At 44.9% G+C, this 23,138-nt stretch overlaps 46 non-coding genes across 46 annotated transcripts; all 46 read left to right on the forward strand.

The window, feature by feature from the left end:
* The first annotated feature begins 197 nt into the window (after positions 1 to 197).
* Positions 198 to 289, forward strand: TRNAI-UAU (transfer RNA isoleucine (anticodon UAU)). Its single transcript is given in 2 exon segments — positions 198 to 235; positions 254 to 289. It is a non-coding gene; the product is annotated as a tRNA-Ile (tRNA).
* Positions 290 to 902: 613 nt separating this feature from the next.
* TRNAI-UAU (transfer RNA isoleucine (anticodon UAU)) lies at positions 903 to 994 on the forward strand. Its single transcript is given in 2 exon segments — positions 903 to 940; positions 959 to 994. It is a non-coding gene; the product is annotated as a tRNA-Ile (tRNA).
* Positions 995 to 1,137: 143 nt separating this feature from the next.
* On the forward strand, positions 1,138 to 1,229 carry TRNAI-UAU (transfer RNA isoleucine (anticodon UAU)). The gene is given in 2 exon segments: positions 1,138 to 1,175; positions 1,194 to 1,229. It is a non-coding gene; the product is annotated as a tRNA-Ile (tRNA).
* Positions 1,230 to 1,841: 612 nt separating this feature from the next.
* TRNAI-UAU (transfer RNA isoleucine (anticodon UAU)) lies at positions 1,842 to 1,933 on the forward strand. Its single transcript is given in 2 exon segments — positions 1,842 to 1,879; positions 1,898 to 1,933. It is a non-coding gene; the product is annotated as a tRNA-Ile (tRNA).
* A 143-nt stretch (positions 1,934 to 2,076) lies between these two features.
* Positions 2,077 to 2,168, forward strand: TRNAV-UAC (transfer RNA valine (anticodon UAC)). Its single transcript is given in 2 exon segments — positions 2,077 to 2,114; positions 2,133 to 2,168. It is a non-coding gene; the product is annotated as a tRNA-Val (tRNA).
* Positions 2,169 to 2,543: 375 nt separating this feature from the next.
* TRNAI-UAU (transfer RNA isoleucine (anticodon UAU)) lies at positions 2,544 to 2,635 on the forward strand. Its single transcript is given in 2 exon segments — positions 2,544 to 2,581; positions 2,600 to 2,635. It is a non-coding gene; the product is annotated as a tRNA-Ile (tRNA).
* Positions 2,636 to 3,248: 613 nt separating this feature from the next.
* TRNAI-UAU (transfer RNA isoleucine (anticodon UAU)) lies at positions 3,249 to 3,340 on the forward strand. The gene is given in 2 exon segments: positions 3,249 to 3,286; positions 3,305 to 3,340. It is a non-coding gene; the product is annotated as a tRNA-Ile (tRNA).
* Positions 3,341 to 3,483: 143 nt separating this feature from the next.
* Positions 3,484 to 3,575, forward strand: TRNAI-UAU (transfer RNA isoleucine (anticodon UAU)). The gene is given in 2 exon segments: positions 3,484 to 3,521; positions 3,540 to 3,575. It is a non-coding gene; the product is annotated as a tRNA-Ile (tRNA).
* Positions 3,576 to 4,187: 612 nt separating this feature from the next.
* TRNAI-UAU (transfer RNA isoleucine (anticodon UAU)) lies at positions 4,188 to 4,279 on the forward strand. The gene is given in 2 exon segments: positions 4,188 to 4,225; positions 4,244 to 4,279. It is a non-coding gene; the product is annotated as a tRNA-Ile (tRNA).
* Positions 4,280 to 4,422: 143 nt separating this feature from the next.
* TRNAV-UAC (transfer RNA valine (anticodon UAC)) lies at positions 4,423 to 4,514 on the forward strand. The gene is given in 2 exon segments: positions 4,423 to 4,460; positions 4,479 to 4,514. It is a non-coding gene; the product is annotated as a tRNA-Val (tRNA).
* A 375-nt stretch (positions 4,515 to 4,889) lies between these two features.
* TRNAI-UAU (transfer RNA isoleucine (anticodon UAU)) lies at positions 4,890 to 4,981 on the forward strand. Its single transcript is given in 2 exon segments — positions 4,890 to 4,927; positions 4,946 to 4,981. It is a non-coding gene; the product is annotated as a tRNA-Ile (tRNA).
* Positions 4,982 to 5,359: 378 nt separating this feature from the next.
* On the forward strand, positions 5,360 to 5,451 carry TRNAI-UAU (transfer RNA isoleucine (anticodon UAU)). The gene is given in 2 exon segments: positions 5,360 to 5,397; positions 5,416 to 5,451. It is a non-coding gene; the product is annotated as a tRNA-Ile (tRNA).
* A 1,082-nt stretch (positions 5,452 to 6,533) lies between these two features.
* TRNAI-UAU (transfer RNA isoleucine (anticodon UAU)) lies at positions 6,534 to 6,625 on the forward strand. Its single transcript is given in 2 exon segments — positions 6,534 to 6,571; positions 6,590 to 6,625. It is a non-coding gene; the product is annotated as a tRNA-Ile (tRNA).
* Positions 6,626 to 6,768: 143 nt separating this feature from the next.
* On the forward strand, positions 6,769 to 6,860 carry TRNAI-UAU (transfer RNA isoleucine (anticodon UAU)). Its single transcript is given in 2 exon segments — positions 6,769 to 6,806; positions 6,825 to 6,860. It is a non-coding gene; the product is annotated as a tRNA-Ile (tRNA).
* A 377-nt stretch (positions 6,861 to 7,237) lies between these two features.
* Positions 7,238 to 7,329, forward strand: TRNAI-UAU (transfer RNA isoleucine (anticodon UAU)). The gene is given in 2 exon segments: positions 7,238 to 7,275; positions 7,294 to 7,329. It is a non-coding gene; the product is annotated as a tRNA-Ile (tRNA).
* An 845-nt stretch (positions 7,330 to 8,174) lies between these two features.
* TRNAI-UAU (transfer RNA isoleucine (anticodon UAU)) lies at positions 8,175 to 8,266 on the forward strand. The gene is given in 2 exon segments: positions 8,175 to 8,212; positions 8,231 to 8,266. It is a non-coding gene; the product is annotated as a tRNA-Ile (tRNA).
* Positions 8,267 to 8,409: 143 nt separating this feature from the next.
* TRNAI-UAU (transfer RNA isoleucine (anticodon UAU)) lies at positions 8,410 to 8,501 on the forward strand. Its single transcript is given in 2 exon segments — positions 8,410 to 8,447; positions 8,466 to 8,501. It is a non-coding gene; the product is annotated as a tRNA-Ile (tRNA).
* Positions 8,502 to 8,644: 143 nt separating this feature from the next.
* On the forward strand, positions 8,645 to 8,736 carry TRNAI-UAU (transfer RNA isoleucine (anticodon UAU)). The gene is given in 2 exon segments: positions 8,645 to 8,682; positions 8,701 to 8,736. It is a non-coding gene; the product is annotated as a tRNA-Ile (tRNA).
* Positions 8,737 to 9,113: 377 nt separating this feature from the next.
* Positions 9,114 to 9,205, forward strand: TRNAI-UAU (transfer RNA isoleucine (anticodon UAU)). The gene is given in 2 exon segments: positions 9,114 to 9,151; positions 9,170 to 9,205. It is a non-coding gene; the product is annotated as a tRNA-Ile (tRNA).
* Positions 9,206 to 9,815: 610 nt separating this feature from the next.
* Positions 9,816 to 9,907, forward strand: TRNAI-UAU (transfer RNA isoleucine (anticodon UAU)). The gene is given in 2 exon segments: positions 9,816 to 9,853; positions 9,872 to 9,907. It is a non-coding gene; the product is annotated as a tRNA-Ile (tRNA).
* Positions 9,908 to 10,519: 612 nt separating this feature from the next.
* On the forward strand, positions 10,520 to 10,611 carry TRNAI-UAU (transfer RNA isoleucine (anticodon UAU)). Its single transcript is given in 2 exon segments — positions 10,520 to 10,557; positions 10,576 to 10,611. It is a non-coding gene; the product is annotated as a tRNA-Ile (tRNA).
* A 610-nt stretch (positions 10,612 to 11,221) lies between these two features.
* On the forward strand, positions 11,222 to 11,313 carry TRNAI-UAU (transfer RNA isoleucine (anticodon UAU)). Its single transcript is given in 2 exon segments — positions 11,222 to 11,259; positions 11,278 to 11,313. It is a non-coding gene; the product is annotated as a tRNA-Ile (tRNA).
* A 590-nt stretch (positions 11,314 to 11,903) lies between these two features.
* TRNAI-UAU (transfer RNA isoleucine (anticodon UAU)) lies at positions 11,904 to 11,995 on the forward strand. Its single transcript is given in 2 exon segments — positions 11,904 to 11,941; positions 11,960 to 11,995. It is a non-coding gene; the product is annotated as a tRNA-Ile (tRNA).
* A 613-nt stretch (positions 11,996 to 12,608) lies between these two features.
* TRNAI-UAU (transfer RNA isoleucine (anticodon UAU)) lies at positions 12,609 to 12,700 on the forward strand. Its single transcript is given in 2 exon segments — positions 12,609 to 12,646; positions 12,665 to 12,700. It is a non-coding gene; the product is annotated as a tRNA-Ile (tRNA).
* Positions 12,701 to 12,843: 143 nt separating this feature from the next.
* On the forward strand, positions 12,844 to 12,935 carry TRNAI-UAU (transfer RNA isoleucine (anticodon UAU)). Its single transcript is given in 2 exon segments — positions 12,844 to 12,881; positions 12,900 to 12,935. It is a non-coding gene; the product is annotated as a tRNA-Ile (tRNA).
* A 143-nt stretch (positions 12,936 to 13,078) lies between these two features.
* On the forward strand, positions 13,079 to 13,170 carry TRNAI-UAU (transfer RNA isoleucine (anticodon UAU)). The gene is given in 2 exon segments: positions 13,079 to 13,116; positions 13,135 to 13,170. It is a non-coding gene; the product is annotated as a tRNA-Ile (tRNA).
* A 612-nt stretch (positions 13,171 to 13,782) lies between these two features.
* Positions 13,783 to 13,874, forward strand: TRNAI-UAU (transfer RNA isoleucine (anticodon UAU)). Its single transcript is given in 2 exon segments — positions 13,783 to 13,820; positions 13,839 to 13,874. It is a non-coding gene; the product is annotated as a tRNA-Ile (tRNA).
* Positions 13,875 to 14,484: 610 nt separating this feature from the next.
* On the forward strand, positions 14,485 to 14,576 carry TRNAI-UAU (transfer RNA isoleucine (anticodon UAU)). The gene is given in 2 exon segments: positions 14,485 to 14,522; positions 14,541 to 14,576. It is a non-coding gene; the product is annotated as a tRNA-Ile (tRNA).
* A 1,081-nt stretch (positions 14,577 to 15,657) lies between these two features.
* Positions 15,658 to 15,749, forward strand: TRNAI-UAU (transfer RNA isoleucine (anticodon UAU)). The gene is given in 2 exon segments: positions 15,658 to 15,695; positions 15,714 to 15,749. It is a non-coding gene; the product is annotated as a tRNA-Ile (tRNA).
* Positions 15,750 to 15,892: 143 nt separating this feature from the next.
* TRNAI-UAU (transfer RNA isoleucine (anticodon UAU)) lies at positions 15,893 to 15,984 on the forward strand. The gene is given in 2 exon segments: positions 15,893 to 15,930; positions 15,949 to 15,984. It is a non-coding gene; the product is annotated as a tRNA-Ile (tRNA).
* Positions 15,985 to 16,127: 143 nt separating this feature from the next.
* Positions 16,128 to 16,219, forward strand: TRNAI-UAU (transfer RNA isoleucine (anticodon UAU)). Its single transcript is given in 2 exon segments — positions 16,128 to 16,165; positions 16,184 to 16,219. It is a non-coding gene; the product is annotated as a tRNA-Ile (tRNA).
* A 612-nt stretch (positions 16,220 to 16,831) lies between these two features.
* On the forward strand, positions 16,832 to 16,923 carry TRNAI-UAU (transfer RNA isoleucine (anticodon UAU)). Its single transcript is given in 2 exon segments — positions 16,832 to 16,869; positions 16,888 to 16,923. It is a non-coding gene; the product is annotated as a tRNA-Ile (tRNA).
* Positions 16,924 to 17,065: 142 nt separating this feature from the next.
* On the forward strand, positions 17,066 to 17,157 carry TRNAI-UAU (transfer RNA isoleucine (anticodon UAU)). Its single transcript is given in 2 exon segments — positions 17,066 to 17,103; positions 17,122 to 17,157. It is a non-coding gene; the product is annotated as a tRNA-Ile (tRNA).
* A 143-nt stretch (positions 17,158 to 17,300) lies between these two features.
* On the forward strand, positions 17,301 to 17,392 carry TRNAI-UAU (transfer RNA isoleucine (anticodon UAU)). The gene is given in 2 exon segments: positions 17,301 to 17,338; positions 17,357 to 17,392. It is a non-coding gene; the product is annotated as a tRNA-Ile (tRNA).
* A 143-nt stretch (positions 17,393 to 17,535) lies between these two features.
* On the forward strand, positions 17,536 to 17,627 carry TRNAI-UAU (transfer RNA isoleucine (anticodon UAU)). The gene is given in 2 exon segments: positions 17,536 to 17,573; positions 17,592 to 17,627. It is a non-coding gene; the product is annotated as a tRNA-Ile (tRNA).
* A 377-nt stretch (positions 17,628 to 18,004) lies between these two features.
* On the forward strand, positions 18,005 to 18,096 carry TRNAI-UAU (transfer RNA isoleucine (anticodon UAU)). Its single transcript is given in 2 exon segments — positions 18,005 to 18,042; positions 18,061 to 18,096. It is a non-coding gene; the product is annotated as a tRNA-Ile (tRNA).
* Positions 18,097 to 18,239: 143 nt separating this feature from the next.
* Positions 18,240 to 18,331, forward strand: TRNAV-UAC (transfer RNA valine (anticodon UAC)). The gene is given in 2 exon segments: positions 18,240 to 18,277; positions 18,296 to 18,331. It is a non-coding gene; the product is annotated as a tRNA-Val (tRNA).
* Positions 18,332 to 18,941: 610 nt separating this feature from the next.
* TRNAI-UAU (transfer RNA isoleucine (anticodon UAU)) lies at positions 18,942 to 19,033 on the forward strand. Its single transcript is given in 2 exon segments — positions 18,942 to 18,979; positions 18,998 to 19,033. It is a non-coding gene; the product is annotated as a tRNA-Ile (tRNA).
* A 610-nt stretch (positions 19,034 to 19,643) lies between these two features.
* TRNAI-UAU (transfer RNA isoleucine (anticodon UAU)) lies at positions 19,644 to 19,735 on the forward strand. Its single transcript is given in 2 exon segments — positions 19,644 to 19,681; positions 19,700 to 19,735. It is a non-coding gene; the product is annotated as a tRNA-Ile (tRNA).
* Positions 19,736 to 20,583: 848 nt separating this feature from the next.
* TRNAI-UAU (transfer RNA isoleucine (anticodon UAU)) lies at positions 20,584 to 20,675 on the forward strand. Its single transcript is given in 2 exon segments — positions 20,584 to 20,621; positions 20,640 to 20,675. It is a non-coding gene; the product is annotated as a tRNA-Ile (tRNA).
* Positions 20,676 to 20,817: 142 nt separating this feature from the next.
* On the forward strand, positions 20,818 to 20,909 carry TRNAI-UAU (transfer RNA isoleucine (anticodon UAU)). The gene is given in 2 exon segments: positions 20,818 to 20,855; positions 20,874 to 20,909. It is a non-coding gene; the product is annotated as a tRNA-Ile (tRNA).
* A 143-nt stretch (positions 20,910 to 21,052) lies between these two features.
* On the forward strand, positions 21,053 to 21,144 carry TRNAI-UAU (transfer RNA isoleucine (anticodon UAU)). The gene is given in 2 exon segments: positions 21,053 to 21,090; positions 21,109 to 21,144. It is a non-coding gene; the product is annotated as a tRNA-Ile (tRNA).
* A 143-nt stretch (positions 21,145 to 21,287) lies between these two features.
* TRNAI-UAU (transfer RNA isoleucine (anticodon UAU)) lies at positions 21,288 to 21,379 on the forward strand. The gene is given in 2 exon segments: positions 21,288 to 21,325; positions 21,344 to 21,379. It is a non-coding gene; the product is annotated as a tRNA-Ile (tRNA).
* Positions 21,380 to 21,756: 377 nt separating this feature from the next.
* TRNAI-UAU (transfer RNA isoleucine (anticodon UAU)) lies at positions 21,757 to 21,848 on the forward strand. The gene is given in 2 exon segments: positions 21,757 to 21,794; positions 21,813 to 21,848. It is a non-coding gene; the product is annotated as a tRNA-Ile (tRNA).
* A 374-nt stretch (positions 21,849 to 22,222) lies between these two features.
* TRNAI-UAU (transfer RNA isoleucine (anticodon UAU)) lies at positions 22,223 to 22,314 on the forward strand. Its single transcript is given in 2 exon segments — positions 22,223 to 22,260; positions 22,279 to 22,314. It is a non-coding gene; the product is annotated as a tRNA-Ile (tRNA).
* A 143-nt stretch (positions 22,315 to 22,457) lies between these two features.
* TRNAI-UAU (transfer RNA isoleucine (anticodon UAU)) lies at positions 22,458 to 22,549 on the forward strand. The gene is given in 2 exon segments: positions 22,458 to 22,495; positions 22,514 to 22,549. It is a non-coding gene; the product is annotated as a tRNA-Ile (tRNA).
* Positions 22,550 to 23,138: the final 589 nt, after the last annotated feature.

Genomic DNA, 23,138 nt, shown 5'->3' on the forward strand with positions numbered 1-23,138 from the left:
GGACAGTTCTCGTGAGCTATGCTGGGGTTGTGAGTTCGAGCTTCACCTGGGGAATGAAATTTTCATTAGTTTTCATATTTAGTCATGAGGTTAATTGTATACTCAATGCTGGCAACTGCCTGGCTCGAAAACAATTTTTTACTGGAGTTGTGTGGAGACAACAGTCCTAAAGGAAACACTCTTACCTGCAACCGTGTTCCCCAGTGGCGCAATTGGTTAGCGCACGGTACTTATACGACAGTTCTCGTGAGCTTTCCCGGGGTTGTGAGTTCGAGCCCCACCTGGGGAATGACATTTTTATTAGTTTTCATATTTAGTCATGAGTTTAATTGTATACTAAATGCTGACGACTGCCTGGCTCGAAAACATTTGTTTACTGGAGGTGTGTGTAGACAACAGTCCTAAAGGAAACACTCTTACGTGCAACCATGTTCCCCATTGGCGCAATTGGTTAGCGCACGGTACTTATACGACAGTTCTCGTGAGCTATGCCGGGGTTTTGAGTTCGAGCCTCACCTGGGGAATGAAATTTTTATTAGTTTTCATATTTATACATGCGGTTAATTGTATACTCAATGCTGGTGACTGCCTAGCTCGAAAACATTTGTTTACTGGAGGTGTGTGTAGACAACAGTCCTAAAGGAAACACTCTTACGTGCAACCGCGTTCCCCAGTGGCGCAATTGGTTAGTGCACGGTACTTATACGACAGTTCTCGTGAGCTATCCCGGGGTTGTGAGTTCGAGCCTCACCTGAAAAATGAAATTTTTATTAGTTTTCATATTTAGTCATGAGGTTAATTGTATACGAAATGCTGGCGACTGCCTGGCTCGAAAACATTTGTTTACTGGAGGTTTGTGTAGACAACAGTCGTAAAGGAAACACTCTAACGTGAAACCGTGTTCCCCAGTGGCGCAATCGGGTAGCGCACGGTACTTATACGACAGTTCTCGTGAGCTATGCCGGGGTTGTGAGTTCGAGCCTCACCTGGGGAATGAAATTTTTATTAGTTTTCATATTTAGTCGTGAGGTTCATTGTATACTGAATGCTGGCGACTGCCTGGCTCGAAAACATTTGTTTACTGGAGGTGTGTGTAGACAACAGTCCTAAAGGAAACACTCTTACGTGAAACCGTGTTCCCCAGTGGCGCAATTGGTTAGCGCACGGTACTTATACGACAGTTCTCGTGAGCTATGCCGGGGTTGTGAGTTCGAGCCTCACCTGGGGATTGAAATTTTTATTAGTTTTCATTATTAGTCATGAGGTTAATTGTATACTCAATGCTGGCGACTGCCTGGCTCGAAAACATTTGCTTACTGGAGGTGTGTGCAGACAACAGTCCTAAAGGAAACACTTTTACGTGCAACCGTGTTCCCGAGTGGCGCAATTGGTTAGGGCACGGTACTTATACGACAGTTCTCGTGAGCTATGCCGGGGTTGTGAGTTCGAGCCTCACCTGGGGAATGAAATTTTTATTAGTTTTCATTATTGGTCATGAGGTTAATTGTATACTCAATGCTGGCGACTGCCTGGCTTGAAAACATTTGTTTACTGGAGGTGTGTGTAGACAACAGTCCTAAAGGAAACACTCTTGCGTGCAACCGTGTTCCCCAGTGGCGCAATTGGTTAGCGCACGGTACTTATACGACAGTTCTCGTGAGCTATACCGGGGTTTTAAGTTCGAGCCTCACCTGGGGAATGAAATTTTTATTAGTTTTATATTTATACGTGAGGTTAATTGTATACTCAATGCTGGCGACTGCCTAGCTCGAAAACATTTGTTTACTGGAGTTGTGTGTAGACAACAGTCCTAAAGAAAAGACTCCTATGTGCGACCGTGTTCCCCAGTGGCGCAATTGGTTAGCGCACGGTACTTATACGACAGTTCTCGTCAGCCTTGCCGAGGTTGTGAGTTCGAGACTCACCTGTGGAATGAAATTTTTATTAGTTTTCATATTTAGTCATGAGGTTAAATGTATACTCGATGCTGGCGACTGCCTGGCTCGAAAAAATTTGTTTACTGGAGTTTTGCGCCGACAACAGTCCTAAAGGAAAGACTCCTACGTGCGACCGTGTTCCCCAGTGGCGCAATTGGTTAGCGCACGGTACTTACACGACAGTTCTCGGGAGCTATGCCGGGGTTGTGAGTTTGAGCCTCGCCTGGGGAGTGAAATTTTTATTAGTTTTCATATTTAGCCATGAGGTAATTGTATACTCAATGCTGGCGACTGCCTGGCCCGAAAACATTTCTTTACTGGAGTTTTGTGTAGACAACAGTCCTAAAGGAAACACTTTTACGTGCAACCGTGTTCCCCAGTGGCGCAATTGGTTAGCGCTGAATTTATAGGACAGTTCTCGTGAGCTATGCTGGGGTTGTGAGTTCGAGCTTCACCTGGGGAATGAAATTTTCATTAGTTTTCATATTTAGTCATGAGGTTAATTGTATACTCAATGCTGGCAACTGCCTGGCTCGAAAACAATTTTTTACTGGAGTTGTGTGGAGACAACAGTCCTAAAGGAAACACTCTTACCTGCAACCGTGTTCCCCAGTGGCGCAATTGGTTAGCGCACGGTACTTATACGACAGTTCTCGTGAGCTTTCCCGGGGTTGTGAGTTCGAGCCCCACCTGGGGAATGACATTTTTATTAGTTTTCATATTTAGTCATGAGTTTAATTGTATACTAAATGCTGACGACTGCCTGGCTCGAAAACATTTGTTTACTGGAGGTGTGTGTAGACAACAGTCCTAAAGGAAACACTCTTACGTGCAACCATGTTCCCCATTGGCGCAATTGGTTAGCGCACGGTACTTATACGACAGTTCTCGTGAGCTATGCCGGGGTTTTGAGTTCGAGCCTCACCTGGGGAATGAAATTTTTATTAGTTTTCATATTTATACATGCGGTTAATTGTATACTCAATGCTGGTGACTGCCTAGCTCGAAAACATTTGTTTACTGGAGGTGTGTGTAGACAACAGTCCTAAAGGAAACACTCTTACGTGCAACCGCGTTCCCCAGTGGCGCAATTGGTTAGTGCACGGTACTTATACGACAGTTCTCGTGAGCTATCCCGGGGTTGTGAGTTCGAGCCTCACCTGAAAAATGAAATTTTTATTAGTTTTCATATTTAGTCATGAGGTTAATTGTATACGAAATGCTGGCGACTGCCTGGCTCGAAAACATTTGTTTACTGGAGGTTTGTGTAGACAACAGTCGTAAAGGAAACACTCTAACGTGAAACCGTGTTCCCCAGTGGCGCAATTGGGTAGCGCACGGTACTTATACGACAGTTCTCGTGAGCTATGCCGGGGTTGTGAGTTCGAGCCTCACCTGGGGAATGAAATTTTTATTAGTTTTCATATTTAGTCGTGAGGTTCATTGTATACTGAATGCTGGCGACTGCCTGGCTCGAAAACATTTGTTTACTGGAGGTGTGTGTAGACAACAGTCCTAAAGGAAACACTCTTACGTGAAACCGTGTTCCCCAGTGGCGCAATTGGTTAGCGCACGGTACTTATACGACAGTTCTCGTGAGCTATGCCGGGGTTGTGAGTTCGAGCCTCACCTGGGGATTGAAATTTTTATTAGTTTTCATTATTAGTCATGAGGTTAATTGTATACTCAATGCTGGCGACTGCCTGGCTCGAAAACATTTGCTTACTGGAGGTGTGTGCAGACAACAGTCCTAAAGGAAACACTTTTACGTGCAACCGTGTTCCCGAGTGGCGCAATTGGTTAGGGCACGGTACTTATACGACAGTTCTCGTGAGCTATGCCGGGGTTGTGAGTTCGAGCCTCACCTGGGGAATGAAATTTTTATTAGTTTTCATTATTAGTCATGAGGTTAATTGTATACTCAATGCTGGCGACTGCCTGGCTTGAAAACATTTGTTTACTGGAGGTGTGTGTAGACAACAGTCCTAAAGGAAACACTCTTGCGTGCAACCGTGTTCCCCAGTGGCGCAATTGGTTAGCGCACGGTACTTATACGACAGTTCTCGTGAGCTATACCGGGGTTTTAAGTTCGAGCCTCACCTGGGGAATGAAATTTTTATTAGTTTTATATTTATACGTGAGGTTAATTGTATACTCAATGATGGCGACTGCCTAGCTCGAAAACATTTGTTTACTGGAGTTGTGTGTAGACAACAGTCCTAAAGAAAAGACTCCTATGTGCGACCGTGTTCCCCAGTGGCGCAATTGGTTAGCGCACGGTACTTATACGACAGTTCTCGTCAGCCTTGCCGAGGTTGTGAGTTCGAGACTCACCTGTGGAATGAAATTTTTATTATTTTTCATATTTAGTCATGAGGTTAAATGTATACTCGATGCTGGCGACTGCCTGGCTCGAAAAAATTTGTTTACTGGAGTTTTGCGCCGACAACAGTCCTAAAGGAAAGACTCCTACGTGCGACCGTGTTCCCCAGTGGCGCAATTGGTTAGCGCACGGTACTTACACGACAGTTCTCGGGAGCTATGCCGGGGTTGTGAGTTTGAGCCTCGCCTGGGGAGTGAAATTTTTATTAGTTTTCATATTTAGCCATGAGGTAATTGTATACTCAATGCTGGCGACTGCCTGGCCCGAAAACATTTCTTTACTGGAGTTTTGTGTAGACAACAGTCCTAAAGGAAACACTTTTACGTGCAACCGTGTTCCCCAGTGGCGCAATTGGTTAGCGCTGAATTTATAGGACAGTTCTCGTGAGCTATGCTGGGGTTGTGAGCTCGAGCTTCACCTGGGGAATGAAATTTTCATTAGTTTTCATATTTAGTCATGAGGTTAATTGTATACTCAATGCTGGCAACTGCCTGGCTCGAAAACAATTTTTTACTGGAGTTGTGTGGAGACAACAGTCTTAAAGGAAACACTCTTACGTGCAACCGTGTTCCCCAGTGGCGCAATTGGTTAGCGCACGGTACTTATACGACAGTTCTCGTGAGCTTTCCCGGGGTTGTGAGTTCGAGCCCCACCTGGGGAATGACATTTTTATTAGTTTTCATATTTAGTCATGAGTTTAATTGTATACTAAATGCTGACGACTGCCTGGCTCGAAAACATTTGTTTACTGGAGGTGTGTGTAGACAACAGTCCTAAAGGAAACACTCTTACGTGCAACCATGTTCCCCATTGGCGCAATTGGTTAGCGCACGGTACTTATACGACAGTTCTCGTGAGCTATGCCGGGGTTTTGAGTTCGAGCCTCACCTGGGGAATGAAATTTTTATTAGTTTTCATATTTATACATGCGGTTAATTGTATACTCAATGCTGGTGACTGCCTAGCTCGAAAACATTTGTTTACTGGAGTTGTGTGTAGACAACAGTCCTAAAGAAAAGACTCCTATGTGCGACCGTGTTCCCCAGTGGCGCAATTGGTTAGCGCACGGTACTTATACGACAGTTCTCGGGAGCTATGCCGGGGTTGTGAGTTTGAGCCTCGTCTGGGGAGTGAAATTTTTATTAGTTTTCATATTTAGTCATGAGGTTAATTGTATACTGAATGCTGGCGACTGCCTGGCTCGAAAACATTTGTTTACTGGAGGAGTGTGTAGACAACAGTTGTAAAGGAAACAATCTTACGTGCAACCGTGTTCTCCAGTGGCGCTATTGGTTAGCGCACGGTACTTATACGACAGTTCTCGTGAGCTATGCCGGGGTTCTGAGTTCGAGCCTCACCTGGGGAATGAAATTTTTATTAGTTTTCATATTTATTCATGAGGTTAATTGTATACTCAATGCTACGACTGCCTAGCTCGAAAACATTTGTTTACTTGAGTTTTGCGCGGACAACAGTCCTAAAGGAAAGACTCCTACGTGTGACCGTGTTCCCCAGTGGCGCAATCGGTTAGCGCACTGTACCTTTACGAAAGTTCTCGTGAGCTATGCCGGAGGCGTGAGTTTGAGCCTCACCTGGGGAATGGAGTTTTCATTAGTTTTCATAATTAGTCATGAGGTTAATTGTATACTCAATGCTGGCGACTGCCTGGCTCGGAAACATTTGTTTACTGGAGTTGTGTGGAGACAACAGTCGTAAAGGAAGCCCTCTTACGTGCAACCGTGTTCCCCAGTGGCGCAATTGGTTAGCGCACGGTACTTATACGACAGTTCTCGTGAGCTATGCGCGGGTTGAGAGTTCGAGCCTCACCTGGGGAATGAAATTTTTCTTAGTTTTTCTCTTTAGTCATGAGGTTAATAATATACTCAATGCTGGCGACTGCCTGGCTCGAAAACTTTTGTTTACTGGAGGTGTGTGTAGACAACAGTCCTAAAGGAAACACTCTTACGTGCAACCGCGTTCCCCAGTGGCGCAATTGGTTAGTGCACGGTACTTATACGACAGTTCTCGTGAGCTATCCCGGGGTTGTGAGTTCGAGCCTCCCCTGGGGAATGAAATTTTTATTAGTTTTCATATTTAGTCGTGAGGTTCATTGTATACTGAATGCTGGCGACTGCCTGGCTCGAAAACATTTGTTTACTGGAGGTGTGTGTAGACAACAGTCCTAAAGGAAACACTCTTACGTGAAACCGTGTTCCCCAGTGGCGCAATTGGTTAGCGCACGGTACTTATACGACAGTTCTCGTGAGCTATGCCGGGGTTGTGAGTTCGAGCCTCACCTGGCGAATGAAATTTTTATTAGTTTTCATTATTAGTCATGAGGTTAATTGTATACTCAATGCTGGCGACTGCCTGGCTCGAAAACATTTGCTTACTGGAGGTGTGTGTAGACAACAGTCCTAAAGGAAACACTTTTACGTGCAACCGTGTTCCCGAGTGGCGCAATTGGTTAGCGCACGGTACTTATACGACAGTTCTCGTGAGCTATGCCGGGGTTGTGAGTTCGAGCCTCACCTGGGGAATGAAATTTTTATTAGTTTTCATTATTAGTCATGAGGTTAATTGTATACTCAATGCTGGCGACTGCCTGGCTTGAAAACATTTGTTTACTGGACGTGTGTGTAGACAACAGTCCTAAAGGAAACACTCTTACGTGCAACCGTGTTCCCCAGTGGCGCAATTGGTTAGCGCACGGTACTTATACGACAGTTCTCGTGAGCTATGCCGGGGTTTTAAGTTCTAGTCTCACCTGGGGAATGAAATTTTTGTTAGTTTTATATTTATACTTGAGGTTAATATTATACTCAATGCTGGCGACTGCCTAGCTCGAAAACATTTCTTTACTGGAGTTGTGTGTAGACAACAGTCCTAAAGAAAAGGCTCCTACGTGCGACCGTGTTCCCCAGTGGCGCAATTGGTTAGCGCACGGTACTTATACGACAGTTCTCGTCAGCTATGCCGAGGTTGTGAGTTCGAGACTCACCTGTGGAATGAAATTTTTATTAGTTTTCATATTTAGTCATAAGGTTTAATGTATACTCGATGCTGGCGACTGCCTGGCTCGAAAAAATTTCTTTACTGAAGTTTTGCGCAGACAACAGTCCTAAAGGAAAGACTCCTACGTGCGACTGTGTTCCCCAGTGGCGCAATTGGTTAGCGCACTGTACTTACACGACAGTTCTCGGGAGCTATGCCGGGGTTGTGAGTTTAAGCCTTGCCTGGGGAGTGAAATTTTTATTAGTTTTCATATTTAGCCATGAGGTAATTGTATACTCAATGCTGGCGACTGCCTGGCCCGAAAACATTTCTTTACTGGAGTTGTGTGTAGACAACAGTCCTAAAGGAAACACTTTTACGTGCAACCGTGTTCCCCAGTGGCGCAATTGGTTAGCGCTGAATTTATAGGACATTTCTTGTGAGCTATGCCGGGGTTGTGAGTTCGAGCCTCACCTGGGGAATGAAATTTTTATTATTTTTCATATTCAGTCATGAGGTTAATTGTATACTCAATGCTGGCAACTGCCTGGCTCGAAAACATTTGTTTACTGGAGTTGTGTGGAGACAACAGTCCTAAAGGAAACACTCTTACGTGCACCCGTGTTCCCCAGTGGCACAATTGGTTAGCGCACGGTGTTTATACGACAGTTCTCGTGAGCTATCCCGGGGTTGTGAGTTCGAGCCTCCCCTGGGGAATAAAATTTTTATTAGTTTTCATATTTATTCATGAGGTTAATTGTATACGCAATGCTGGCGACTGCCTGGCTCGAAAACATTTGTTTACTGGAGGTTTGTGTAGATAACAGTCGTAAAGGAAACACTCTAACGTGAAACCGTGTTCCCCAGTGGCGCAATTGGGTAGCGCACGGTACTTATACGACTGTTCTCGTGAGCTATGCCGGGGTTGTGAGTTCGAGCCTCACCTGGGGAATGAAATTTTTATTAGTTTTCATATTTAGTCGTGAGGTTCATTGTATACTGAATGCTGGCGACTGCCTGGCTCGAAAACATTTGTTTACTGGAGGTGTGTGTAGACAACAGTCATAAAGGAAACACTCTTACGTGAAACCGTGTTCCCCAGTGGCGCAATTGGTTAGCGCATGGTACTTATACGACAGTTCTCGTGAGCTATGCCGGGGTTGTGAGTTCGAGCCTCACCTGGCGAATGAAATTTTTATTAGTTTTCATTATTAGTCATGAGGTTAATTGTATACTCAATGCTGGCGACTGCCTGGCTCGAAAACATTTGCTTACTGGAGGTGTGTGTAGACAACAGTCCTAAAGGAAACACTTTTACGTGCAACCGTGTTCCCGAGTGGCGCAATTGGTTAGCGCACGGTACTTATACGACAGTTCTCGTGAGCTATGCCGGGGTTGTGAGTTCGAGCCTCACCTGGGGAATGAAATTTTTATTAGTTTTCATTATTAGTCATGAGGTTAATTGTATACTCAATGCTGGCGACTGCCTGGCTTGAAAACATTTGTTTACTGGACGTGTGTGTAGACAACAGTCCTAAAGGAAACACTCTTACGTGCAACCGTGTTCCCCAGGGGCGCAATTGGTTAGCGCACGGTACTTATACGACAGTTCTCGTGAGCTATGCCGGGGTTTGAAGTTCTAGTCTCACCTGGGGAATGAAATTTTTGTTAGTTTTATATTTATACATGAGGTTAATATAATACTCAATGCTGGCGACTGCCTAGCTCGAAAACATTTGTTTACTGGAGTTGTGTGTAGACAACAGTCCTAAAGAAAAGGCTCCTACGTGCGACCGTGTTCCCCAGTGGCGCAATAGGTTAGCGCACGGTACTTATACGACAGTTCTCGTCAGCTATGCCGAGGTTGTGAGTTCGAGACTCACCTGTGGAATGAAATTTTTATTAGTTTTCATATTTAGTCATGAGGTTTAATGTATACTCGATGCTGGCGACTGCCTGGCTCGAAAAAATTTCTTTACTGAAGTTTTGCGCAGACAACAGTCCTAAAGGAAAGACTCCTACGTGCGACTGTGTTCCCCAGTGGCGCAATTGGTTAGCGCACTGTACTTACACGACAGTTCTCGGGAGCTATGCCGGGGTTGTGAGTTTAAGCCTTGCCTGGGGAGTGAAATTTTTATTAGTTTTCATATTTAGCCATGAGGTAATTGTATACTCAATGCTGGCGACTGCCTGGCCCGAAAACATTTCTTTACTGGAGTTGTGTGTAGACAACAGTCCTAAAGGAAACACTTTTACGTGCAACCGTGTTCCCCAGTGGCGCAATTGGTTAGCGCTGAATTTAGAGGACATTTCTTGTGAGCTATGCCGGGGTTGTGAGTTCGAGCCTCACCTGGGGAATGAAATTTTCATTATTTTTCATATTCAGTCATGAGGTTAATTGTATACTCAATGCTGGCAACTGCCTGGCTCGAAAACATTTGTTTACTGGAGTTGTGTGGAGACAACAGTCCTAAAGGAAACACTCTTACGTGCAACCGTGTTCCCCAGTGGCGCAATTGGTTAGCGCACGGTACTTATACGACAGTTCTCGTGAGCTATCCCGGGGTTGTGAGTTCGAGCCCCACCTGGGGAATGACATTTTTATTAGTTTTCATATTTAGTCATGAGGTTAATTGTATACTCAATGCTGGCGACTGCCTGGCTCGAAAACATTTGTTTACTGCAGGTGTGTGTAGACAACAGTCCTAAAGGAAACACTCTTACGTGCAACCATGTTCTACAGTGGCGCAATTGGTTAGCGCACGGTACTTATACGACAGTTCTCGTGAGCTATGCCGGGGTTGTGAGTTCGAGCATCACCTGGGGAGTGAAATTTTCATTAGTTTTCATATTTAGCCATGAGGTAATTGTATACTCAATGCTGGCGACTGCCTGGCTCGAAAACATTTGTTTACTGGAGGTGTGTGTAGACAACAGTCCTAAAGGAAACACTCTTACGTGAAACCGTGTTCCCCAGTGGCGCAATTGGTTAGCGCATGGTACCTATACGACAGTTCTCGTGAGCTATGCCGGGGTTGTGAGTTCGAGCCTCACCTGGCGAATGAAATTTTTATTAGTTTTCATTATTAGTCATGAGGTTAATTGTATACTCAATGCTGGCGACTGCCTGGCTCGAAAACATTTGCTTACTGGAGGTGTGTGTAGACAACAGTCCTAAAGGAAACACTTTTACGTGCAACCGTGTTCCCGAGTGGCGCAATTGGTTAGCGCACGGTACTTATACGACAGTTCTCGTGAGCTATGCCGGGGTTGTGAGTTCGAGCCTCACCTGGGGAATGAAATTTTTATTAGTTTTCATTATTAGTCATGAGGTTAATTGTATACTCAATGCTGGCGACTGCCTGGCTTGAAAACATTTGTTTACTGGACGTGTGTGTAGACAACAGTCCTAAAGGAAACACTCTTACGTGCAACCGTGTTCCCCAGTGGCGCAATTGGTTAGCGCACGGTACTTATATGACAGTTCTCGTGAGCTATGCCGGGGTTGTGAGTTTAAGCCTTGCCTGGGGAGTGAAATTTTTATTAGTTTTCATATTTAGCCATGAGGTAATTGTATACTCAATGCTGGCGACTGCCTGGCCCGAAAACATTTCTTTACTGGAGTTGTGTGTAGACAACAGTCCTAAAGGAAACACTTTTACGTGCAACCGTGTTCCCCAGTGGCGCAATTGGTTAGCGCTGAACTTATAGGACATTTCTTGTGAGCTATGCCGGGGTTGTGAGTTCGAGCCTCACCTGGGGAATGAAATTTTCATTATTTTTCATATTCAGTCATGAGGTTAATTGTATACTCAATGCTGGCAACTGCCTGGCTCGAAAACATTTGTTTACTGGAGTTGTGTGGAGACAACAGTCCTAAAGGAAACACTCTTACGTGCAACCGTGTTCCCCAGTGGCGCAATTGGTTAGCGCACGGTACTTATACGACAGTTCTCGTGAGCTATCCCGGGGTTGTGAGTTCGAGCCCCACCTGGGGAATGACATTTTTATTAGTTTTCATATTTAGTCATGAGGTTAATTGTATACTCAATGCTGGCGACTGCCTGGCTCGAAAACATTTGTTTACTGCAGGTGTGTGTAGACAACAGTCCTAAAGGAAACACTCTTACGTGCAACCATGTTCCACAGTGGCGCAATTGGTTAGCGCACGGTACTTATACGACAGTTCTCGTGAGCTATGCCGGGGTTGTGAGTTCGAGCATCACCTGGGGAGTGAAATTTTCATTAGTTTTCATATTTAGCCATGAGGTAATTGTATACTCAATGCTGGCGACTGCCTGGCTCGAAAACATTTGTTTACTGGAGTTGTGTGTAGACAACAGTCCTAAAGGAAACACTTTTTCGTGCAACCGTGTTCCCCAGTGGCGCAATTGGTTAGCGCTGAATTTATAGGACAGTTCTCGTGAGCTATGCCGGGGTGGGGAATGAAATTTTCATTAGTTTTCATATTTAGTCATGAGGTTAATTGTATACTCAATGCTGGCGACTGCCTGGCTCGAAAACATTTGTTTACTAGAGTTGTGTGGAGACAACAGTCCTAAAGGAAACACTCTTACGTGCAACCGTGTTCCCTAGTGGCGCAATTGGTTACCGCACGGTACTTATACGACAGTTGTCGTGAGCTATGCCGGGGTTGTGAGTTCGAGCCTCACCTGGGGAATAAAATTTTTATTAGTTTTCATATTTAGTCATGAGGTTAATTGTATACTCAATGCTGGCGACTGCCTGGCTCGAAAACATTTGTTTACTGGAGTTGTGTGTAGACAACAGTCCTAAAGGAAAGACTTCTACGTGCGACCGTGTTCTCCAGTGGCGCAATTAGTTAGCACACGGTACTTATACGACAGTTCTCGTGAGCTATGCCGGAGTTGTGAGTTTGAGCCTCACCTGGGGAATGGAATTTTCATTAGTTTTCATATTTAACCTTGAGGTTAATTGTATACTCAATGCTGGCGACTGCCTGGCTCGGAAACATTTGTTTACTGGAGTTGTGTGGAGACAAAAGTCGAAAAGGAAACCCTCTTACGTGTAACCGTGTTCCCCAATGGCGCAATTGTTTAGCGCACGGTACTTATACGACAGTTCTCGTGAGCTATGCGCGGGTTGAGAGTTCGAGCCTCACCTGGGGAATGAAATTTTTATTAGTTTTTCTCTTTAGTCACGAGGTTAATTGTATACTCAATGCTGGCGACTGCCTGGCTCGAAAACATTTGTTTACTGGAGGTGTGTGTAGACAACAGTCCTAAAGGAAACACTCTTACGTGCAACCGCGTTCCCCAGTGGCGCAATTGGTTAGTGCACGGTACTTATACGACAGTTCTCGTGAGCTATCCCGGGGTTGTGAGTTCGAGCCTCACCTGGGGAATGAAATTTTTATTAGTTTTCATATTTAGTCATGAGGTTAATTGTATACGAAATGCTGGCGACTGCCTGGCTCGAAAACATTTGTTTACTGGAGGTTTGTGTAGACAACAGTCGTAAAGGAAACACTCTAACGTGAAACCGTGTTCCCCAGTGGCGCAATTGGGTAGCGCACGGTACTTATACGACAGTTCTCGTGAGCTATGCCGGGGTTGTGAGTTCGAGCCTCACCTGGGGAATGAAATTTTTATTAGTTTTCATATTTAGTCGTGAGGTTCATTGTATACTGAATGCTGGCGACTGCCTGGCTCGAAAACATTTGTTTACTGGAGGTGTGTGTAGACAACAGTCCTAAAGGAAACACTCTTACGTGAAACCGTGTTCCCCAGTGGCGCAATTGGTTAGCGCACGGTACTTATACGACAGTTCTCGTGAGCTATGCTGGGGTTGTGAGTTCGAGCCTCACCTGGGGATTGAAATTTTTATTAGTTTTCATTATTAGTCATGAGGTTAATTGTATACTCAATGCTGGCGACTGCCTGGCTCGAAAACATTTGCTTACTGGAGGTGTGTGCAGACAACAGTCCTAAAGGAAACACTTTTACGTGCAACCGTGTTCCCGAGTGGCGCAATTGGTTAGGGCACGGTACTTATACGACAGTTCTCGTGAGCTATGCCGGGGTTGTGAGTTCGAGCCTCACCTGGGGAATGAAATTTTTATTAGTTTTCATTATTAGTCATGAGGTTAATTGTATACTCAATGCTGGCGACTGCCTGGCTTGAAAACATTTGTTTACTGGAGGTGTGTGTAGACAATAGTCCTAAAGGAAACACTCTTGCGTGCAACCGTGTTCCCCAGTGGCGCAATTGGTTAGTGCACGGTACTTATACGACAGTTCTCGTGAGCTATACCGGGGTTTTAAGTTCGAGCCTCACCTGGGGAATGAAATTTTTATTCGTTTTATATTTATACGTGAGGTTTTTTGTATACTCAATGCTGGCGACTGCCTAGCTCGAAAACATTTGTTTACTGGAGTTGTGTGTAGACAACAGTCCTAAAGAAAAGACTCCTATGTGCGACCGTGTTCCCCAGTGGCGTAATTGGTTAGCGCACGGTACTTATACGACAGTTCTCGTCAGCCTTGCCGAGGTTGTGAGTTCGAGACTCACCTGTGGAATGAAATTTTTATTAGTTTTCATATTTAGTCATGAGGTTAAATGTATACTCAATGCTGGCGACTGCCTGGCTCGAAAAAATTTGTTTACTGGAGTTTTGCGCCGACAACAGTCCTAAAGGAAAGACTCCTACGTGCGACCGTGTTCCCCAGTGGCGCAATTGGTTAGCGCACGGTACTTACACGACAGTTCTCGGGAGCTATGCCGGGGTTGTGAGTTTGAGCCTCAGCTGGGGAGTGAAATTTTTATTAGTTTTCATATTTAGCCATGAGGTAATTGTATACTCAATGCTGGCGACTGCCTGGCCCGAAAACATTTCTTTACTGGAGTTTTGTGTAGACAACAGTCCTAAAGGAAACACTTTTACGTGCAACCGTGTTCCCCAGTGGCGCAATTGGTTAGCGCTGAATTTATAGGACAGTTCTCGTGAGCTATGCTGGGGTTGTGAGTTCGAGCTTCACCTGGGGAATGAAATTTTCATTAGTTTTCATATTTAGTCATGAGGTTAATTGTATACTCAATGCTGGCAACTGCCTGGCTCGAAAACAATTTTTTACTGGAGTTGTGTGGAGACAACAGTCCTAAAGGAAACACTCTTACGTGCAACCGTGTTCCCCAGTGGCGCAATTGGTTAGCGCACGGTACTTATACGACAGTTCTCGTGAGCTTTCCCGGGGTTGTGAGTTCGAGCCCCACCTGGGGAATGACATTTTTATTAGTTTTCATATTTAGTCATGAGTTTAATTGTATACTAAATGCTGACGACTGCCTGGCTCGAAAACATTTGTTTACTGGAGGTGTGTGTAGACAACAGTCCTAAAGGAAACACTCTTACGTGCAACCATGTTCCCCATTGGCGCAATTGGTTAGCGCACGGTACTTATACGACAGTTCTCGTGAGCTATGCCGGGGTTTTGAGTTCGAGCCTCACCTGGGGAATGAAATTTTTATTAGTTTTCATATTTATACATGCGGTTAATTGTATACTCAATGCTGGTGACTGCCTGGTTCGAAAACATTTGTTTACTGGAGTTGTGTGTAGACAACAGTCTTAAAGGAAATACTCCTACGTGCGACCGTGTTCCCCAGTGGCGCAATTGGTTAGCGCACGGTACCTTTACGAAAGTTCTCGTGAGCTTTGCCGGAGTTGTGAGTTTGAGCCTCACCTGGGGAATGGAATTTTCATTAGTTTTCATATTTAACCTTGAGGTTAATTGTATACTCAATGCTGGCGACTGCCTGGCTCGGAAACATTTGTTTACTGGAGTTGTGTGGAGACAACAGTCGAAAAGGAAACCCTCTTACGTGCAACCGTGTTCCCCAGTGGCGCAATTGGTTAGCGCACGGTACTTATACGACAGTTCTCGTGAGCTATGCGCGGGTTGAGAGTTCGAGCCTCATCTGGGGAATGAAATTTTTATTAGTTTTTCTCTTTAGTCATGGGGTTAATTGTATACTCAATGCTGGCGACTGCCTGGCTCGAAAACATTTGTTTACTGGAGGTGTGTGTAGACAACAGTCCTAAAGGAAACACTCTTACGTGCAACCGCGTTCCCCAGTGGCGAAATTGGTTAGTGCACGGTACTTATACGACAGTTCTCGTGAGCTATCCCGGGGTGTGAGTTCGAGCCTCACCTGGGGAATGAAATTTTTATTAGTTTTCATATTTAGTCATGAGGTAATTGTATACGAAATGCTGGCGACTGCCTGGCTCGAAAACATTTGTTTACTGGAGGTTTGTGTAGACAACAGTCGTAAAGGAAACACTCTAACGTAAAACCGTGTTCCCCAGTGGCGCAATTGGGTAGCGCACGGTACTTATACGACAGTTCTCGTGAGCTATGCCGGGGTTGTGAGTTCGAGCCTCACCTGGGGAATGAAATTTTTATTAGTTTTCATATTTAGTCGTGAGGTTCATTGTATACTGAATGCTGGCGACTGCCTGGCTCGAAAACATTTGTTTACTGGAGGTGTGTGTAGACAACAGTCCTAAAGGAAACACTCTTACGTGAAACCGTGTTCCCCAGTGGCGCAATTGGTTAGCGCACGGTACTTATACGACAGTTCTCGTGAGCTATGCCGGGGTTGTGAGTTCGAGCCTCACCTGGGGATTGAAATTTTTATTAGTTTTCATTATTAGTCATGAGGTTAATTGTATACTCAATGCTGGCGACTGCCTGGCTCGAAAACATTTGCTTACTGGAGGTGTGTGCAGACAACAGTCCTAAAGGAAACACTTTTACGTGCAACCGTGTTCCCGAGTGGCGCAATTGGTTAGCGCACGGTACTTATACGACAGTTCTCGTGAGCTATGCCGGGGTTGTGAGTTCGAGCCTCACCTGGGGAATGAAATTTTTATTAGTTTTCATTATTAGTCATGAGGTTAATTGTATACTCAATGCTGGCGACTGCCTGGCTTGAAAACATTTTTTTACTGGAGGTGTGTGCAGACAACAGTCCTAAAGGAAACACTCTTACGTGCAACCGTGTTCCCCAGTGGCGCAATTGGTTAGCGCACGGTACTTATACGACAGTTCTCGTGAGCTATACCGGGGTTTTAAGTTCGAGCCTCACGTGGGGAATGAAATTTTTATTAGTTTTATATTTATACGTGAGGTTAATTGTATACTCAATGCTGGCGACTGCCTAGCTCGAAAACATTTGTTTACTGGAGTTGTGTGTAGACAACAGTCCCAAAGGAAACACTTTTACGTGCAACCGTGTTCCCCATTGGCGCAATTGGTTAGCGCACGGTACTTATACGACAGTTCTCGTGAGCTATGCGCGGGTTGAGAGTTCGAGCCTCATCTGGGGAATGAAATTTTTATTAGTTTTTCTCTTTAGTCATGAGGTTAATTGTATACTCAATGCTGGCGACTGCCTGGCTCGAAAACATTTGTTTACTGGAGGTGTGTGTAGACAACAGTCCTAAAGGAAACACTCTTACGTGCAACCGCGTTCCCCAGTGGCGCAATTGGTTAGTGCACGGTACTTATACGACAGTTCTCGTGAGCTATCCCGGGGTTGTGAGTTCGAGCCTCACCTGGGGAATGAAATTTTTATTAGTTTTCATATTTAGTCATGAGGTAATTGTATACGAAATGCTGGCGACTGCCTGGCTCGAAAACATTTGTTTACTGGAGGTTTGTGTAGACAACAGTCGTAAAGGAAACACTCTAACGTAAAACCGTGTTCCCCAGTGGCGCAATTGGGTAGCGCACGGTACTTATACGACAGTTCTCGTGAGCTATGCCGGGGTTGTGAGTTCGAGCCTCACCTGGGGAATGAAATTTTTATTAGTTTTCATATTTAGTCGTGAGGTTCATTGTATACTGAATGCTGGCGACTGCCTGGCTCGAAAACATTTGTTTACTGGAGGTGTGTGTAGACAACAGTCCTAAAGGAAACACTCTTACGTGAAACCGTGTTCCCCAGTGGCGCAATTGGTTAGCGCACGGTACTTATACGACAGTTCTCGTGAGCTATGCCGGGGTTGTGAGTTCGAGCCTCACCTGGGGATTGAAATTTTTATTAGTTTTCATTATTAGTCATGAGGTTAATTGTATACTCAATGCTGGCGACTGCCTGGCTCGAAAACATTTGCTTACTGGAGGTGTGTGCAGACAACAGTCCTAAAGGAAACACTTTTACGTGCAACCGTGTTCCCGAGTGGCGCAATTGGTTAGCGCACGGTACTTATACGACAGTTCTCGTGAGCTATGCCGGGGTTGTGAGTTCGAGCCTCACCTGGGGAATGAAATTTTTATTAGTTTTCATTATTAGTCATGAGGTTAATTGTATACTCAATGCTGGCGGCTGCCTGGCTTGAAAACATTTGTTTACTGGAGGTGTGTGCAGACAACAGTCCTAAAGGAAACACTCTTACGTGCAACCGTGTTCCCCAGTGGCGCAATTGGTTAGCGCACGGTACTTATACGACAGTTCTCGTGAGCTATACCGGGGTTTTAAGTTCGAGCCTCACGTGGGGAATGAAATTTTTATTAGTTTTATATTTATACGTGAGGTTAATTGTATACTCAATGCTGGCGACTGCCTAGCTCGAAAACATTTGTTTACTGGAGTTGTGTGTAGACAACAGTCCTAAAGAAAAGACTCCTATGTGCGACCGTGTTCCCCAGTGGCGCAATTGGTTAGCGCGCGGTACTTATACGACAGTTCCCGTCAGCCTTGCCGAGGTTGTGAGTTCGAGACTCACCTGTGGAATGAAATTTTTATTAGTTTTTATATTTAGTCATGAGGTTAAATGTATACTCGATGCTGGCAACTGCTTGGCTCGAAAAAATTTGTTTACTGGAGTTTTGCGCCGACAACAGTCCTAAAGGAAAGACTCCTACGTGCGACCGTGTTCCCCAGTGGCGCAGTTGGTTAGCGCACGGTACTTACACGACAGTTCTCGGGAGCTATGCCGGGGTTGTGAGTTTGAGCCTCGCCTGGGGAGTGAAATTTTTTTTAGTTTTCATATTTAGCCATGAGGTAATTGTATACTCAATGCTGGCGACTGCCTGGCCCGAAAACATTTCTTTACTGGAGTTGTGTGTAGACAACAGTCCCAAAGGAAACACTTTTACGTGCAACCGTGTTCCCCAGTGGCGCAATTGGTTAGCGCTGAATTTATAGGACAGTTCTCGTGAGCTATGCTGGGGTTGTGAGTTCGAGCTTCACCTGGGGAATGAAATTTTCATTAGTTTTCATATTTAGTCATGAGGTTAATTGTATACTCAATGCTGGCAACTGCCTGGCTCGAAAACAATTTTTTACTGGAGTTGTGTTTAGACAACAGTCCTAAAGGAAACACTCTTACGTGCAACCGTGTTCCCCAGTGGCGCAATTGGTTAGCGCACGGTACTTATACGACAGTTCTCGTGAGCTATCCCGGGGTTGTGAGTTCTAGCCTCACCTGGGGAATAAAATTTTTATTAGTTTTCATATTTAGTCATGAGGTTAATTGTATACTCAATGCTGGCGACTGCCTGGCTTGAAAACATTTGTTTACTAGAGTTGTGTGTAGACAACAGTCCTAAAGAAAAGACTCCTATGTGCGACCGTGTTCCCCAGTGGCGCAATTGGTTAGCGCACGGTACTTATACGACAGTTCTCGTCAGCCTTGCCGAGGTTGTGAGTTCGAGACTCACCTGTGGAATGAAATTTTTATTAGTTTTCATATTTAGTCATGAGGTTAAATGTATACTCGATGCTGGCGACTGCCTGGCTCGAAAAAATTTGTTTACTGGAGTTTTGCGCCGACAACAGTCCTAAAGGAAAGACTCCTACGTGCGATCGTGTTCCCCAGTGGCGCAATTGGTTAGAGCACGGTACTTACACGACAGTTCTCGGGAGCTATGCCGGGGTTGTGAGTTTGAGCCTCGCCTGGGGAGTGAAATTTTTATTAGTTTTCATATTTAGCCATGAGGTAATTGTATACTCAATGCTGGCGACTGCCTGGCCCGAAAACATTTCTTTACTGGAGTTGTGTGTAGACAACAGTCCTAAAGGAAACACTTTTACGTGCAACCGTGTTCCCCAGTGGCGCAATTGTTTAGCGCTGAATTTATAGGACAGTTCTCGTGAGCTATGCTGGGGTTGTGAGTTCGAGCTTCACCTGGGGAATGAAATTTTCATTAGTTTTCATATTTAGTCATGAGGTTAATTGTATACTCAATGCTGGCAACTGCCTGGCTCGAAAACAATTTTTTACTGGAGTTGTGTGGAGACAACAGTCCTAAAGGAAACACTCTTACGTGCAACCGTGTTCCCCAGTGGCGCAATTGGTTAGCGCACGGTACTTATACGACAGTTCTCGTGAGCTATCCCGGGGTTGTGAGTTCGAGCCCCACCTGGGGAATGACATTTTTATTAGTTTTCATATTTAGTCATGAGTTTAATTGTATACTAAATGCTGACGACTGCCTGGCTCGAAAACATTTGTTTACTGGAGGTGTGTGTAGACAACAGTCCTAAAGGAAACACTCTTACGTGCAACCATGTTCCCCATTGGCGCAATTGGTTAGCGCACGGTACTTATACGACAGTTATCGTGAGCTATGCCGGGGTTTTGAGTTCGAGCCTCTCCTGGGGAATGAAATTTTTATTAGTTTTCATATTTAGTCATGCGGTTAATTGTATACTCAATGCTGGTGACTGCCTGGTTCGAAAACATTTGTTTACTGGAGTTGTGTGTAGACAACAGGGTTAAAGGAAATACTCCTACGTGCGACCGTGTTCCCCAGTGGCGCAATTGGTTAGCGCACGGTACCTTTACGAAAGTTCTCGTGAGCTATGCCGGAGTTGTGAGTTTGAGCCTCACCTGGGGAATGGAATTTTCATTAGTTTTCATATTTAACCTTGAGGTTAATTGTATACTCAATGCTGGCGACTGCCTGGCTCGGAAACATTTGTTTACTGGAGTTGTGTGGAGACAACAGTCGAAAAGGAAACCCTCTTACGTGCAACCGTGTTCCCCAGTGGCGCAATTGGTTAGCGCACGGTACTTATACGACAGTTCTCGTGAGCTATGCGCGGGTTGAGAGTTCGAGCCTCATCTGGGGAATGAAATTTTTATTAGTTTTTCTCTTTAGTCATGAGGTTAATTGTATACTCAATGCTGGCGACTGCCTGGCTCGAAAACATTTGTTTACTGGAGGTGTGTGTAGACAACAGTCCTAAAGGAAACACTCTTACGTGCAACCGCGTTCCCCAGTGGCGCAATTGGTTAGTGCACGGTACTTATACGACAGTTCTCGTGAGCTATCCCGGGGTTGTGAGTTCGAGCCTCACCTGGGGAATGAAATTTTTATTAGTTTTCATATTTAGTCATGAGGTAATTGTATACGAAATGCTGGCGACTGCCTGGCTCGAAAACATTTGTTTACTGGAGGTTTGTGTAGACAACAGTCGTTAAGGAAACACTCTAACGTAAAACCGTGTTCCCCAGTGGCGCAATTGGGTAGCGCACGGTACTTATACGACAGTTCTCGTGAGCTATGCCGGGGTTGTGAGTTCGAGCCTCACCTGGGGAATGAAATTTTTATTAGTTTTCATATTTAGTCGTGAGGTTCATTGTATACTGAATGCTGGCGACTGCCTGGCTCGAAAACATTTGTTTACTGGAGGTGTGTGTAGACAACAGTCCTAAAGGAAACACTCTTACGTGAAACCGTGTTCCCCAGTGGCGCAATTGGTTAGCGCACGGTACTTATACGACAGTTCTCGTGACCTATGCCGGGGTTGTGAGTTCAAGCCTCACCTGGGGATTGAAATTTTTATTAGTTTTCATTATTAGTCATGAGGTTAATTGTATACTCAATGCTGGCGACTGCCTGGATCGAAAACATTTGCTTACTGGAGGTGTGTGCAGACAACAGTCCTAAAGGAAACACTTTTACGTGCAACCGTGTTCCCGAGTGGCGCAATTGGTTAGCGCACGGTACTTATACGACAGTTCTCGTGAGCTATGCCGGGGTTGTGAGTTCGAGCCTCACCTGGGGAATGAAATTTTTATTAGTTTTCATTATTAGTCATGAGGTTAATTGTATACTCAATGCTGGCGACTGCCTGGCTTGAAAACATTTGTTTACTGGAGGTGTGTGCAGACAACAGTCCTAAAGGAAACACTCTTACGTGCAACCGTGTTCCCCAGTGGCGCAATTGGTTAGCGCACGGTACTTATACGACAGTTCTCGTGAGCTATACCGGGGTTTTAAGTTCGAGCCTCACCTGGGGAATGAAATTTTTATTAGTTTTATATTTATACGTGAGGTTAATTGTATACTCAATGCTGGCGACTGCCTAGCTCGAAAACATTTGTTTACTGGAGTTGTGTGTAGACAACAGTCCTAAAGAAGAGACTCCTATGTGCGACCGTGTTCCCCAGTGGCGCAATTGGTTAGCGCGCGGTACTTATACGACAGTTCTCGTCAGCCTTGCCGAGGTTGTAAGTTCGAGACTCACCTGGGGAGTGAATTTTTTTTAGTTTTCATATTTAGCCATGAGGTAATTGTATACTCAATGCTGGCGACTGCCTGGCCCGAAAACATTTCTTTACTGGAGTTGTGTGTAGACAACAGTCCCAAAGGAAACAGTTTTACGTGCAACCGTGTTCCCCAGTGGCGCAATTGGTTAGCGCTGAATTTATAGGACAGTTCTCGTGAGCTATGCTGGGGTTGTGAGTTCGAGCTTCACCTGGGGAATGAAATTTTCATTAGTTTTCATATTTATTCATGAGGTTAATTGTATACTCAATGCTGGCAACTGCCTGGCTCGAAAACAATTTTTTACTGGAGTTGTGTTTAGACAACAATCCTAAAGGAAACACTCTTACGTGCAACCGTGTTCCCCAGTGGCGCAATTGGTTAGCGCACGGTACTTATACGACAGTTCTCGTGAGCTATCCCGGGGTTGTGAGTTCGAGCCCCACCTGGGGAATGACATTTTTATTAGTTTTCATATTTAGTCATGAGGGTAATTGTATACTCAATGCTGGCGACTGCCTAGCTCGAAAACATTTGTTTACTGGAGGAGTGTGTAGATAACAGTTGTAAAGGAAACACTCTTACGTGCAACCGTGTTCCCCAGTGGCGCTATTGGTTAGCGCACGGTACTTATACGACAGTTCTGGTGAGCTATGCCGGGGTTGTGAGTTCGAGCCTCACCTGGGGAATAAAATTTTTATTAGTTTTCATATTTAGTCATGAGGTTAATTGTATACTCAATGCTGGCGACTGCCTGGCTCGAAAACATTTGTTTACTGGAGGTGTGTGTAGACAACAGTCCTAAAGGAAAGACTCCTACGTGCGACCGCGTTCCCCAGTGGCGCAATTAGTTAGCACACGGTACTTATACGACAGTTCTCGCGAGCTATGCCGGGGTTGTGAGTTCGAGCCTCACCTATGGAATCAAATTTTTATTAGATTTCATATTTAGTCATGAGGTTAGTTGTATACTAGAAGCTGGCGACTGCCTGGCTCGAAAACATTTGTTTACTTGAGGTGTGTGTAGACAACAGTCCTAAAGGAAAGACTCCTACGTGCGACCACGTTCCCCAGTGGCGCAATTAGTTAGCACACGGTACTTATACGACAGTTCTCGCGAGCTATGCCAGGGTTGTGAGTTCGAGCCTCACCTATGGAATCAAATTTTCATTAGATTTCATATTTAGTCATGAGGTTAGTTGTATAATAAATGCTGACGACTGCCAGGCTCGAAAACATTTGTTTACCTGAGGTGTGTGTAGACAACAGTCCTAATGG

Source organism: Rhipicephalus microplus, chromosome 8 (assembly GCF_043290135.1).
Source record: "Rhipicephalus microplus isolate Deutch F79 chromosome 8, USDA_Rmic, whole genome shotgun sequence".
NCBI classification, from domain to species: Eukaryota; Metazoa; Arthropoda; class Arachnida; order Ixodida; family Ixodidae; genus Rhipicephalus; species Rhipicephalus microplus.